This window comes from Macaca mulatta, chromosome 12 (assembly GCF_049350105.2).
Source record: "Macaca mulatta isolate MMU2019108-1 chromosome 12, T2T-MMU8v2.0, whole genome shotgun sequence".
Lineage (NCBI taxonomy): Eukaryota > Metazoa > Chordata > Mammalia > Primates > Cercopithecidae > Macaca > Macaca mulatta.
Genome location: NC_133417.1, coordinates 129,436,481 through 129,448,284, shown reverse-complemented (window position 1 = coordinate 129,448,284; position 11,804 = coordinate 129,436,481). Strand labels below are relative to the sequence as shown.

General features: G+C 41.2%; 1 long non-coding RNA gene across 1 annotated transcript; it reads right to left on the bottom strand.

Moving 5' to 3' along the window:
- Positions 1–369: 369 nt before the first annotated feature.
- LOC144333511 (uncharacterized) lies at positions 370–8,884 on the bottom strand. Its single transcript, XR_013402204.1, has 2 exons — positions 8,743–8,884; positions 370–2,411 (listed from the first exon to the last, which is right to left on the bottom strand). It is a non-coding gene; the product is annotated as an uncharacterized LOC144333511 (long non-coding RNA).
- Positions 8,885–11,804: the final 2,920 nt, after the last annotated feature.

Here is an 11,804-nt window from a genome sequence, read left to right as displayed (position 1 = left end):
AAGATGAGATTTGGGTGGGGACACAGCCAAACCATGTCACCTGCCAAGTAAACCACCTGGGAAGCATTCCGTATGGAATGGATTCCCTGCAGATTACAGTTGGAGGGACTTAGTGACAAAGTTCCCAAAGATACCACAAAAATACCCATGGGAGGAAGGGTTGGTATTAAGCCTCTGCTATTCAGAGGCACCCTTTGTTCTAATCATCTGATGAAACCTTAACTCTTAATGAAGCCAATTATCTCTTTTCTTTGTATTAGTCCCAGAAACAAAAAAGAGAGAGACAGAGAGAGAACCACTGGAGAAAATTACCTGAACAGATTCGCATCCCTCTGAACAGATCATCAATGGACACTCAATAGCAGAAGATAATCTCATTATGACTTTCTATTTATCATCATCTCCCACTCTCCAAAAACATCGTTTCATACCATTTTCAAAACATCTTTCCTTAGCTTGTGAACTTCTATGACTTTCATTCTTAGTGGCCTTGCCTCAAACTTCAGAGAGAAACAAGAAACCTTGAGATACCAGCATAAAGAACCTCAAAGCACCAGCATCTGCTCCCATCTCCATCTCCTCCCATGTCAGTGGGGGACCTGCTAATGTTTCTATCAGAGGCCAAACTCCACACTTCTGAGCACTAGCCCCTCTCTTCTTAGGACCACCACCTTTGCTCTTAATTCTCTTTTGAGCTCTATCTCTTTACTGATCCTGTTCACATAGGTGCAAAGGTCTCCCAACCTACAAAAGCAAATTAAGAGAAAAATAGACCCCATGGAGATGTTTCCCTGATTCTTCCAAGTCACGCTCAAACTTTACCACAGTGATGTCTATACACTCTTGTCTTCACAAGCTTACTTCCCATTCTCTCCACACCTACTTACAGTCCGGTTTTCAGAGCCACCAAGCCACCCAACTACTCTCTAATAAGTTTAAGGTGAATGAGCCCTATAAACATTGGCCTCTCATTGACTTTTTATATATCGACACTCCTTCCTTTCTTCTTTCATTCAGCAAAGATTTATGGAAGATCTGCTATGTGTATGGTAGTATGCTGGGTGCCAGGGATATAGCTATTGTTCTTATGGAGCTTAAATTCTTGAAACCTTCTCTTTCTTGATAAAAGTGTCATCACAATCTCCTGGTCTTTATGCTATTTTTCTGGCCATTCCTCACATCCCTTGCTGATTAATTCTACTCCATTCAACCTTCAAATGTTGTGTGCCTGCAGAGGATCACTGCTGGGCCATATTCTTTTCACCTTTACATTGTCCTTGGGCATCAACTTATATGCCAGCAAGCCTCATTTATATGCCCAGGTCAGACCTCTCTAGCAAGTTCTGGATGTTTGTATTCAACTGCCTACTCTACATGTTGTGGGCTGGTCCATCAGCACATCTTCTCCACACTTTCTAAACTGCTCCTGTCATCTTCCCATAACTCTGCTCCTCCTACAGTGGTTCTTGTTTCAGTAAACGACATCCGCAGTCAATTCTTGTGGTTGCTCCATGACAACCTGTATTACCAAGTGGATGCTGTCATGATGTGCACACCACAGCTTCCTCCACATGCGGTTACCAAGCCCTGTTTATTTGATTCCTAAAGTCCATCTATATCTGCACATTTCTGCTGCCATCAGCCTGGTCCAAACCACCATCATTTTTCACCCCACCCATTGCACGGCAGTCAGAGCTCTCTTCCTTTGTCTCACTGTAGGGTGAGGGTAGAAGGCAAAACAATGTCTCTAGCTAAACTTTCAAGAAAGGGGACACTTGGAGCATTAACTTATGGTTCCTCCAGCCAGACATGTCCACAGGGGGACACTTTGCCCATAATATAGCTCCTAACAGAGGTGTGTGTTGTACTTGCTGGTGACTGTTTCTTTCTCTATTCTGGACATCGCCTTGGCCTTTATTTTAGAGGCAAACACACAGAGGAACCCAGGGTAAGGCTGAGTCATTCTTCACTCAAGGAGGTCAGTGATAACTCCAAAGATAGCAGACAGTGGGGAAGGCTGGAATGCTGAGTGCTGAGTTATTCTCCTATCCCAGGCACCTCACCCTCTTAGCCCAATCAAAGAGCCAGGGCACTCCCCACCCAGACTTCAGAGTGTTGCCCCAAATACACCCTCTAACATTATTCTTCCTTCTCCATCTGCCTTTCTGCTTTCACCTTTTTCTTTTTTTCCTGAAATCTCTGCCTCTCCACTTTCCTGGGTACGCTGTCTTCCCTCAGAAGTCAGTGAGTCCCAGGTCTCTGTGTGGGTCTGTTTTTGAAATTTCCAGAGTCTGCAGAAAGTCAAGGCCATTGTCTTTTCTGTTGCTGGGGGTAGGGAAAGGTCAGGTTCAGGTCCTCAGAGTTGGGGAGGAAAAACATCTGGATTACATTTTGTAGCTTTCTCCATAAATCTATAAAACAAACAAAAACCCAAAAATAAGCCAAAAAGAAAGCATTTTGCCCAATGAAGATTAATGTCATTCCTTAAAACCTTACTGACTTATCTATTTATATTTCTCCTTTGAGTATAAGTTTTTCCTATATTCCCCAAACCCTTCCACTCAGGGTCTGCCTTCTCCTTGGGTGAATCTTCTCCCCTTTCTTCAAGCCTCAGTCTAAAATCTGTTCCTTCCTGTTTCCTAAGGGCCCAGTTGTTGACCAGATTCACAGCACTCTCTCTGCAGTCCTCTTTCATAGCACAAATAAACACTGTAAGGAAATTATCACTGAGTGACTGTTTAACACACGTCTCCTCATTTGGATTGTAATCTCCAAGGGCAGAGCCTCTGTCTCCCTCTGCACTGTATATCCACATCTGCACACAATAGTCTTGGTTAACTATTAAATGCCTACTAGATAACCAGGCATTTTAAATAAACTGCAGTCATTCATTCATTCCTCACAACATTTCTGTAAGATGAGTACCTTACAGAGGTAGGAAGAAAAGTGAGGGAAAGAGAAAAGTAATTTGTCCATAGGCACAGCCAAGTAATTTGCCCTAATAATGTACAGGGTGGATACAGGATCTCAATCCAGGAAGTCTGAACAAAAAGTTATAGACTATATATGAAATATACCTATGGATCAGTTTAAAAACTTCAGTTTCTTTAAAAAAAAATTTAATTGACGCAAAATAATTATAAATATTTATGGGGCACGTAGTGATGTTGCAATACATGTAATGTATAGTGATCATATCAGGGTAATTAGCACATCCATCATCTCAAATGACTCAGTTTCTTGATGTCAGAATAAAATCGATATTAGGAAGACCGGAGAGGAAGTCCAGTTATAAAGTTCTTAAATGGGTTGCTGAAATGGGGTATTTTCCCATTTCTGTCTGATTTCTAGATAAATTGTAAAATTTTGAAACAAGCTTTCTCTTAAAGTATGGACATCCCCCTACCTGACCCCTCGCTCATCAGATTTCAGGTTTGGTTTTAATTTTCTGTTGTGTTCTATTACTGTGGAACAAGCTAACTTAATAATTTGCTAATATAGAAACTTACTTCCATACGGGACAGAGAGGGGCTTTTCTCAGTGATTATATGGGCAATGGTTTAAACTCTTAATTGTAATCAACTTTTGCTATACTTCAGAGATCCTCCAGCAAACATCTCTGTATGATTTTCTAGGATGAGAAGATGGTATGAATTGATGTCCTGGCTATCAGGAAGTTAGGGATTTAGGACACCCTGAGTTAGGCCATCTAGCTTCTGCTAGCTCCAGAGTGAGCAGTGGGAACTCAGAAGCCTTAGCCAGTTATTTACACATTAAAGAAGAGATTCTTTAACTCACTTTGATAGAAATAGATGATAAGAATCATAGTGCTGGGCCAGAATGCCAAGAGGATTCAATGTCTTCCATCTTATAAGGCCCCATAGTCCTTTTACACTAAGAACTGCTTTTAAGTAACAAACAAAATAATTGATCATAGAAGCTCAATGCTACCTCACCACTGTCTTTATTTCCTTCATTGAGTGCAATAAGCCAAAAGTGAGTCTTAAATTCATGCTCAGTGAGTTTTAAGTCTCACAGGGATGTTCAGAGAATCCCTTTGATGTCAAAAGAATGTTGTTCAGAATAATTAGGTAAGAGGGCAGTGCTGGTGTGTCTTGTGGAAATGACAACTCGGGGGAAGAGGTTAGTGAGCCATGGAAACCAGTTTTTATTTGAGGTAAAGAACACACATAAGAGTCAGGAAAGTTGGTGTTTGAAGCAAGGTCATGCATAGTTCTTAGAGCAGACTAGGAAAATGAATGAGAAAGATGATGGGCAGATTGAGGGGAGATCAGGACTTACAGAAAGAGGGCTCCGTGAACCTCTTTCAGCATTAGAAAAGAAACGAAAAAATAAATCTGTTGTGGAAAATCAAGCTATTAGCTGCACTCAATAACCCCTAAAGCTGTTTTAGGCCAATTTAGCCCACTTGGGATGCCTGTGTCATGGCTCCCCTCCTCATATTCCCTCTTCTTCCCACACTAGCATGCCCTGATCAAGTGTGTAGGAGTTAACTCATTATTTTAGAATGGCAAATAAGTATAATCATAAAGTAATCCATTTTATATTAATATTCTGAATGTTGATCTCATTGTGTGGACTTTATGAAAGAATTAAATGTCTCCCAAAGTTCAGCCTCAGATCCCCTGCCTTACCTCATTTAACTGGAGGGAGTTGGCACTTGTTTTGAATGCAGCTGGCCTTGAGCCACCTATGATGTACTGGATTAGAATCCCTGTGCATGCTACCTGGGAGTCTGCATTTTCACAGTTTACATTGCTCAGGCTATGCTTATGCACACACACTTTTGATATCTGAAAGTGTGACACGTACTGTCCTTAGCTGATAAAATTAGCAGTTTGACTCACACTCATCAAGCCATGGGCTACCCCTTGTTTTTTATTATAAACACACATTGTCTCCAAAGGTTTACATTTGCTGAAAATGGAATACAGCTCACACTCAAGTACCCTTTGGTCTCTTCACCCCTTTCTCCTAAACATCTGAGGTTCTCAGTCCAAGGCATGGGCTATGGTCTGAATGTTTATGCCCCCTCCTCCAAATTCACAAATGGAAACCTAATCGCAAGGTGAAGTGAGGCCTTTGGGGAGCTGATTAGATCATGAAGATAGAGCCTGTATGAAAGAGGCCCTAGAGAGCTGCCTCGCCCCTACACGACATGAGGATATAGTGAGGAGGTGAGGTCTAGGAATTAGTCTGTTCTCGCACTGCTATAAAGAACTACCTGAGCCTGGCTAATTTATAAAGAAAAGAGGTTTAATTGTCTCATGATTCCATAGGCTGTACAGGAACCATGATTGGGGAGGCCTCAGGAGCTTATAGTTATGTTGGATGGCAAAGGGGAGGCAGGAACGTCTTACATGGCTGGAGCAGAAGGAGGAGAGAGAGGAGGAGATGCTATACCCTTTTAAACAACCAGATCTTGCAATAACGCACTCACTATTGCCATGACAACACCAAGGGGGACAGTGTTAAATCATGAGAAACCACCCCTATGATCAAATAACCTCCCACCAGGCCCCACCTCCAACACTGGGTATTACAGGTAGACATGAGATTTGGGTAGGGACACAGATCAAACCATATCAGTCTATGAACCAGGAAGCAGACATCAAATCTGCAGGTGCCTTGACCTTGGAATTTCCAGCTTCCAGAACCATGAGAAATACATTTCTGTTGTTTATAAGCTACCCAGTTTATGGTATTTTATTATAGCAGCCTGAACAGTCTAACAAAGCATGCTTGTTCATATGCCCCATGGACTGAAATGCAGTTTACACAGTGCATTTTACATTATTAATGTCGTTTGAATCTCATCAACTGTGAGTTTGAAATCATTAAAATCTCCTCACACTAACTCTCATTATAACTCTGTGGTAGTTTCAACATAATAGGATAATTTTGTTAACTTTAAAAATAATAAAATTTAAAAATTCTTTCTTGGTTTTCCTCAGTGTGTTTGATATGCTTAGGGATTAAAAATATATGACTTGAATAAAAGATAAGGTCAGAGTAAATTCTAAGCCTCAACGTAGACGGTCATGAGTTTCAAGGAAATAAATTTAATAAAAAAGCAGCAGCCTGGGCATTTATAAGTTATTATGGATATAGATTTGGTCTTTTAAAAATTATTACTTTCTTTCATTTCTAGCCCCCTCTGGCCTTCTTCTTTTGCTGGGGAAATTTTCTTTCCTTTCTCACATTTTTGTATGAGATGTGTTTCCTTTCTTTGGACAATTGAAGCAGTCTCTATCACTTTAAAGCAATCTCTCAGCTGGAAATTCCACTTGGTGTTTCAGCAAGGCACTGTTAATTAGCTCACAGAGATTACATAGAGTAAAACCAAGCAGGTTTGAGTTTCCAGTCTGGTTTTCTTGGTCAGGGCAGGCAATATTTGAAACGAGGTTGTCATACATTTTTTAAATGTATCTGATACACCGTGTCCATTACCACATTATGCAGATGTACTCTGGGAAACAACTAATTATGACAATTGAAGAATAGGAAAGTCAAATATCTACTGCAGTGGATCATGATCTGAGGAAATGAAAGTGTCACCAACCCTTCAAGGCCCATGTTAGCACCCAACAGAATACTGACAAGCAGACAATATCTTTAAAGAAGTCTCTCAAAGAGACACCAGAAAAAATTCCACTCAGTACACATGAAAAAACGTCTTAACATCATCTCCAATTTTTCTCTCACATCAGAGCAGTAGCCCCTAAAACTCCTCTCTCAAAACTCCCACCACTTCCGTCTCCCAAATCCCAAGCCATGTTGCCTTTTCTCTCTTGCCCCTTCCTCTCACCATCCTGCATAATTTCTAATATAACCCTCTGCCCTTTCAGATAGAACTCCAGGCATGAACATGCTGGTGTGACTTTGGTACAATCAGTAATTTGTATGTAGATTCAAAAACCATGCTGAATTTTAAGAATGTGGTTAGAATTTTCTTAAATGCAATGTAAGCCAATGTATGGGTTATTGTGAAGTAAGTCCTCGTTTATGAAAGTCTGACCTTTTGGATTCAGAAATAAGAGAATATCTGGTTATCCCTGGCAAAGGTCAAAAGAGGAACTAGCATGGCCAGCTGTCACAGATACTGTCCTGGTTTTATCACCAAAAGTGTCACATCCTAGGAACTCTTCAAATCTCAGTAGATGGAGACAGTCAGTCACTGAGGAGGAGGCCCTTAGTTATTTCTCTGGGCAGCCTGATGAAATGAAACCCCAAAGAGTAACCTAGAGCATGTAGCCCCAAGCATGCTTTGTTAGGCTGTTCAGGCTGCTGTAATAAAATACCTAACCAACATGGCAAAATCCTGTCTCTACAATAATGAAATTGGTGCCTCTCCTTTAATTGGACAAGGCAAAGTCATTATTCTTAAGGGATCCATGAGTTACCCAGATAACTCCTTCTCACCTGCTATGGTTTGGATGTTTGTCCTCTCCAAATCTCATGTTGAAATCTGGAACCCAATGTTGAAGGAGAGGCCTACTACGAAGTGTTTGGGCCATGGAAGCGCCTCCCTCATGAATGAATTAATGCCCTCCTTTGGGGGTGAGGGGAGTCACCACTCCATCAGTTCTCCTGAGAGCTGGTTGTTATAAAGAGCCTGGCACCTCCCCCTTCTCTCTCTCTTGCTTCCTGTCTGGCCATGTGATCTCTGCATATGTCGGCTCCCCTTTCATTTTCCACTGTGAGTGGAACCAGCCTGAGGCCCTCACCAGATGCAGATGCCCAATTGTGAGTTTTCTAGCCACCATATATCACAAGCCAAGTAAACCTCTTTTGTTTATAAACTACCTAGCTTTAGGTATTTTGTTATATCAACACTAAATGGACTAAGACATTCCCTACTCTAAATCCCTCCCTTGGTTTCAGCATTCACTGCAGCCTGCTTGTGATAGTGGTAGAGAGCATCTAGGGCAACAGACGCAGTAAAAAACTTGTTCTTGGCTGGGCTTGGTGGCTCACACTTTAATCCAGCACTTTGTGAGGCAGAGGAGGGTGGATGGCTTGAGCCTAGGAGTTCTATCTCTACAAAAAAATGCAAAAATTAGTTGGGTGTGGTGGTGTATGTCTGTAGCCCCAGTTACTTGGGAGCCTGAGATGGAGGATTGATTGAGCCTGGGAGGCAGAGTTGCAGTCAGCTATGATTGTGCTACTGTACTCCAGCCTGGGCAACAGAGCAAGACCCTGTCAAAAAAGAAAGAAAAACAAACTTGTTCTTGCTTTACTCAGATCTTTCAAGTCTTATTCTTATATTTTCCAACAACTTAGCTTCATTTTCACCTTTAGAACTAGAAAATTAGTCATTAACCAGATTAAAACCATCTCTACATGGTGACTTCCCTGCATGGATAAAATGAATAATTTTAGCCTTGAAGTAATTAATTTTAGTCCTGAAGCAATTTAATTGTCCCCATTTTTATGAGAGGATGCCAACACATAAGTAGATACTGTTATTTCTTTTCTTGTGTAGTTCTAATGACATTATAATGATAGCTGTTTTAAATCTTAAAAATGACATTTTGGAAAAAGTCACACATGCCATGCCTCTTCAAAAATTCAAACTGAAGACCAGGCAGGCATGGTAGCTCATGTCTATAATCCCAGCACTTGGGAGACCAGTGTGGGAGGATCTTTTGGAAACAGGAGGTCAAGACTAGCCTGGACAACATGGCAAAATCCTATCTCTACAAAAAATACAAAAATTACCCCAGTGTGGTGGCATGCACCTGTAGTCCCAGCTACTGGAGAGGCTCAGGTGGGAGGATCACTTCAGCTCAGGAGGTTGAGCCTGCAGTGAGCTGTGATTGCACCACTGTACTCCAGCCTAGGCAACAGAGTGAGACCCTGTGTCAAAAAAAAAAAAAAAAAAAAAAAAATCAAACTGACAGCATTTATGAATGGTCAGAGTAGTTTCTATTTCATTTTGTCTTGTTTTGTGGGCAGATGTGCTGAGGCTCAACTCCTGTATACCCACTCCATAGCCCCACAGATTGATTGGAATTGTCTTCATTTTGAGGCCTCATTGTTCACCCCTGAGTGCATGTCCTTAGGGCTTCTCACTCATTGGTAACTTGGTATAGTTAATTAGGCCTCCGGTGGGCTTAAGTCATTTATCCTTATAATGGTCAGAGGTTCTGGGCTTAAGTGAGACTGTGCAAAGAGAAGAAGCTAAAGTCTTATAAAAGCAAATCTTATTGTTATTACAAATGCATTTATTAGTTTCAAAAGACAAAAGGCATATGAAGCTGAATCAACAATGAACATCAATTTAATTACATCTTTAATAATTTTAAAAGAAAATATAATAAATGTATCAGGTTTCCTAATAACTATTCTGTTAAAACTTTGCTGTACCTTTGCATAATGGGTTTAATATACAGTACGAACTAGATAGATCAACATTTAACTGGAACTAAAATATAGGGTTTATGAAATAATCATTCCATATCTGATAAATTGGGAAAACTTCATCATAAGCATAACCAACCTAAATTCTCAGAACAAGTGATCCACAGACCACATGGCAAAAGAGAAGACTTGCTAAGATAGAAATTCCAAATCCAGGATTTAAAATGATCTCTCTGATTGTAAAAAGCTTAAGTAGAACAGCCTTGTGAACATTTTATGAAATACAACAATCAACCTAAATCTCCTGTTCTCCTTGGTCATCAGCCCAGGAGGTTGGGGAATGTTGCTTCATGTTGCTTCACTCTTCATTTACATGGGCTTCACCTTCCTGACCCTCTTCTAACAGTCAAGCTGTTTGGGGGCATCTCCTGTCTCTCTTGGGTCTTTCCTTTGCCCCTTCACACCAGTTAGGACTCTTTAGATCTGATCACAAACCAGTTCAACACCAACTTAAGCAAAAATGGGGCTTATTGCAAGAAAGAAGGGAATAGAAGCTCAAATGCTACGAAGAGCTGAGGACATACGAAATGCTGGGGACCTCAGGGTTTGCATCCAGCATGCACTGCTTTTATTCTGTGTATTCTTCAAGGCTTCATCCTCATCAACCACAGACAGGCCATCTCCATGTGGCAGGGATGTGGCAGCTATCCACCCCAGGCTGACATTGATTCAAGGTTTGAGAGGAGAGCTCACCTCCAGTAGGAAAACCCCAGTGAAACTCTGGGCCATTTGTGTCACAGGCTCCTCCCTGAGAAAGTTACGGAGACCAGTGGGATGGAGGGACACCAAGGTATCCTGTGGTCTCATCCCCCAACCCTTATCTCTGCTCAGGAAGGCAGAGTCTGTTGCCAAGAAAGGCGCCATGTGTGCTGAATGGACACATTACAATGGCTAATAGTTACTGTGTCCTTAGTGTGTTCCAGGTACTGTTATATTTGTTTTTGGTATATTATCTCTTTAATCTTGCAAGGCCAAGATGCAGGTCTGATTATTGTCACCATTATACAGAACAGGAGGAAATGAGAACAGTTAGATGACTTGTCTGAGGTCACAAACTTGGTGAATATCAGAGGGAGGAGCTGAACCCAGACTAGCTGACCCCAGACCTAGGCACCCCACGGCCCACCTACCAAATCCATCAAATTCTCTTTCCCTCTCTTCTCTCCATGCTCTTCCCTTCTCCTCTGTAGGATGACTGACAGATGGGAGGGCTTGGTCAGGGTTAAGAACTACAGTGCAAGGAATTCTATAGAATGCTTTTTGTCCTGGCTACACAAGACAAGAAGGGCCCACAGAGCTTCCTCTGGTCTTTCTCAGTCTCTTTTTGGCAGTTTCTGTTGCTATTTTTATTGTGTTCAACTATTATCTCCAAACTAGAACCAAGAACTAGATTCAGATTCCTGATTTTTAGACAGAAAGCAGTGGCTGATGTTCTTCAATACGGCAGACAGCACCACTTCTTGTAGGCAAAATGCCCAATGAACATCAGAAAACAATTTTACACTTTGGGAGGCTGAGGCAGGTGATCTCTTGAGCCCAAGAGTTAGAGACAAGCCTGGGCTACATGGCAAAACCCTGTCTCTACAAAACATACAACAAATTTTCCGAGCATATGGTACATGCCTGTAGTCCCAGCTACGAGGGAGGCTGGAGGTGGGAGCATTGCTTGAGCCTGGGAGGTTGAAGCTGTAGTGAACCGTGATCATGCTACTGCACTCCAGCCTGGGTGACAGAGTGAGATTGTAAAAGAAAAGAAAAGAAAAGAAAAGAAAAGAAAAGAAAAGAAAAGAAAAGAAAAAAAACAATTTTACATAAAACCATGTAGGGGGAAATAAACAAGGAAAAATAATATACAGAAATCTATTAAAATGAGGAATCACTCCTGTTTTATCAGATTACTATCCCAACTTAGAGCTAAATACCCACTAAAATACAATTTAGTGCTTGATTATAAACTGTCTTCTGTTTCTTGATTTCACATCTGTGAGGGGCTTTACAGCCCATCCCAAGTGCCATCCCTCTATGTGACCCCCTCACTGTTGGAGTTTTCCTTTCTCTGTCCTTAAAGCTCTTTGTACCTACACATCCTGTACACATACAACCCCCTGTTCCATCATTACTTGTTCCCATTTGCTTTCCTTCCATGAACAATTATGATTTGCTGAAGAACAGTAACTGTTTGTGGATCTATATTTTTCTATCCTCCTTAATAATAACTAGTACAAAGTACAAGTTCAAGAAATATTAATTCACCTTCCCCATTGATCTCCCTTCAGCATTTCTAGTACATTCTGCATATTCCTGCCTTAGGCCTATGGGCTTATTCTAAATGTTTGAGTGAACGTGCTGGACTCTATGGG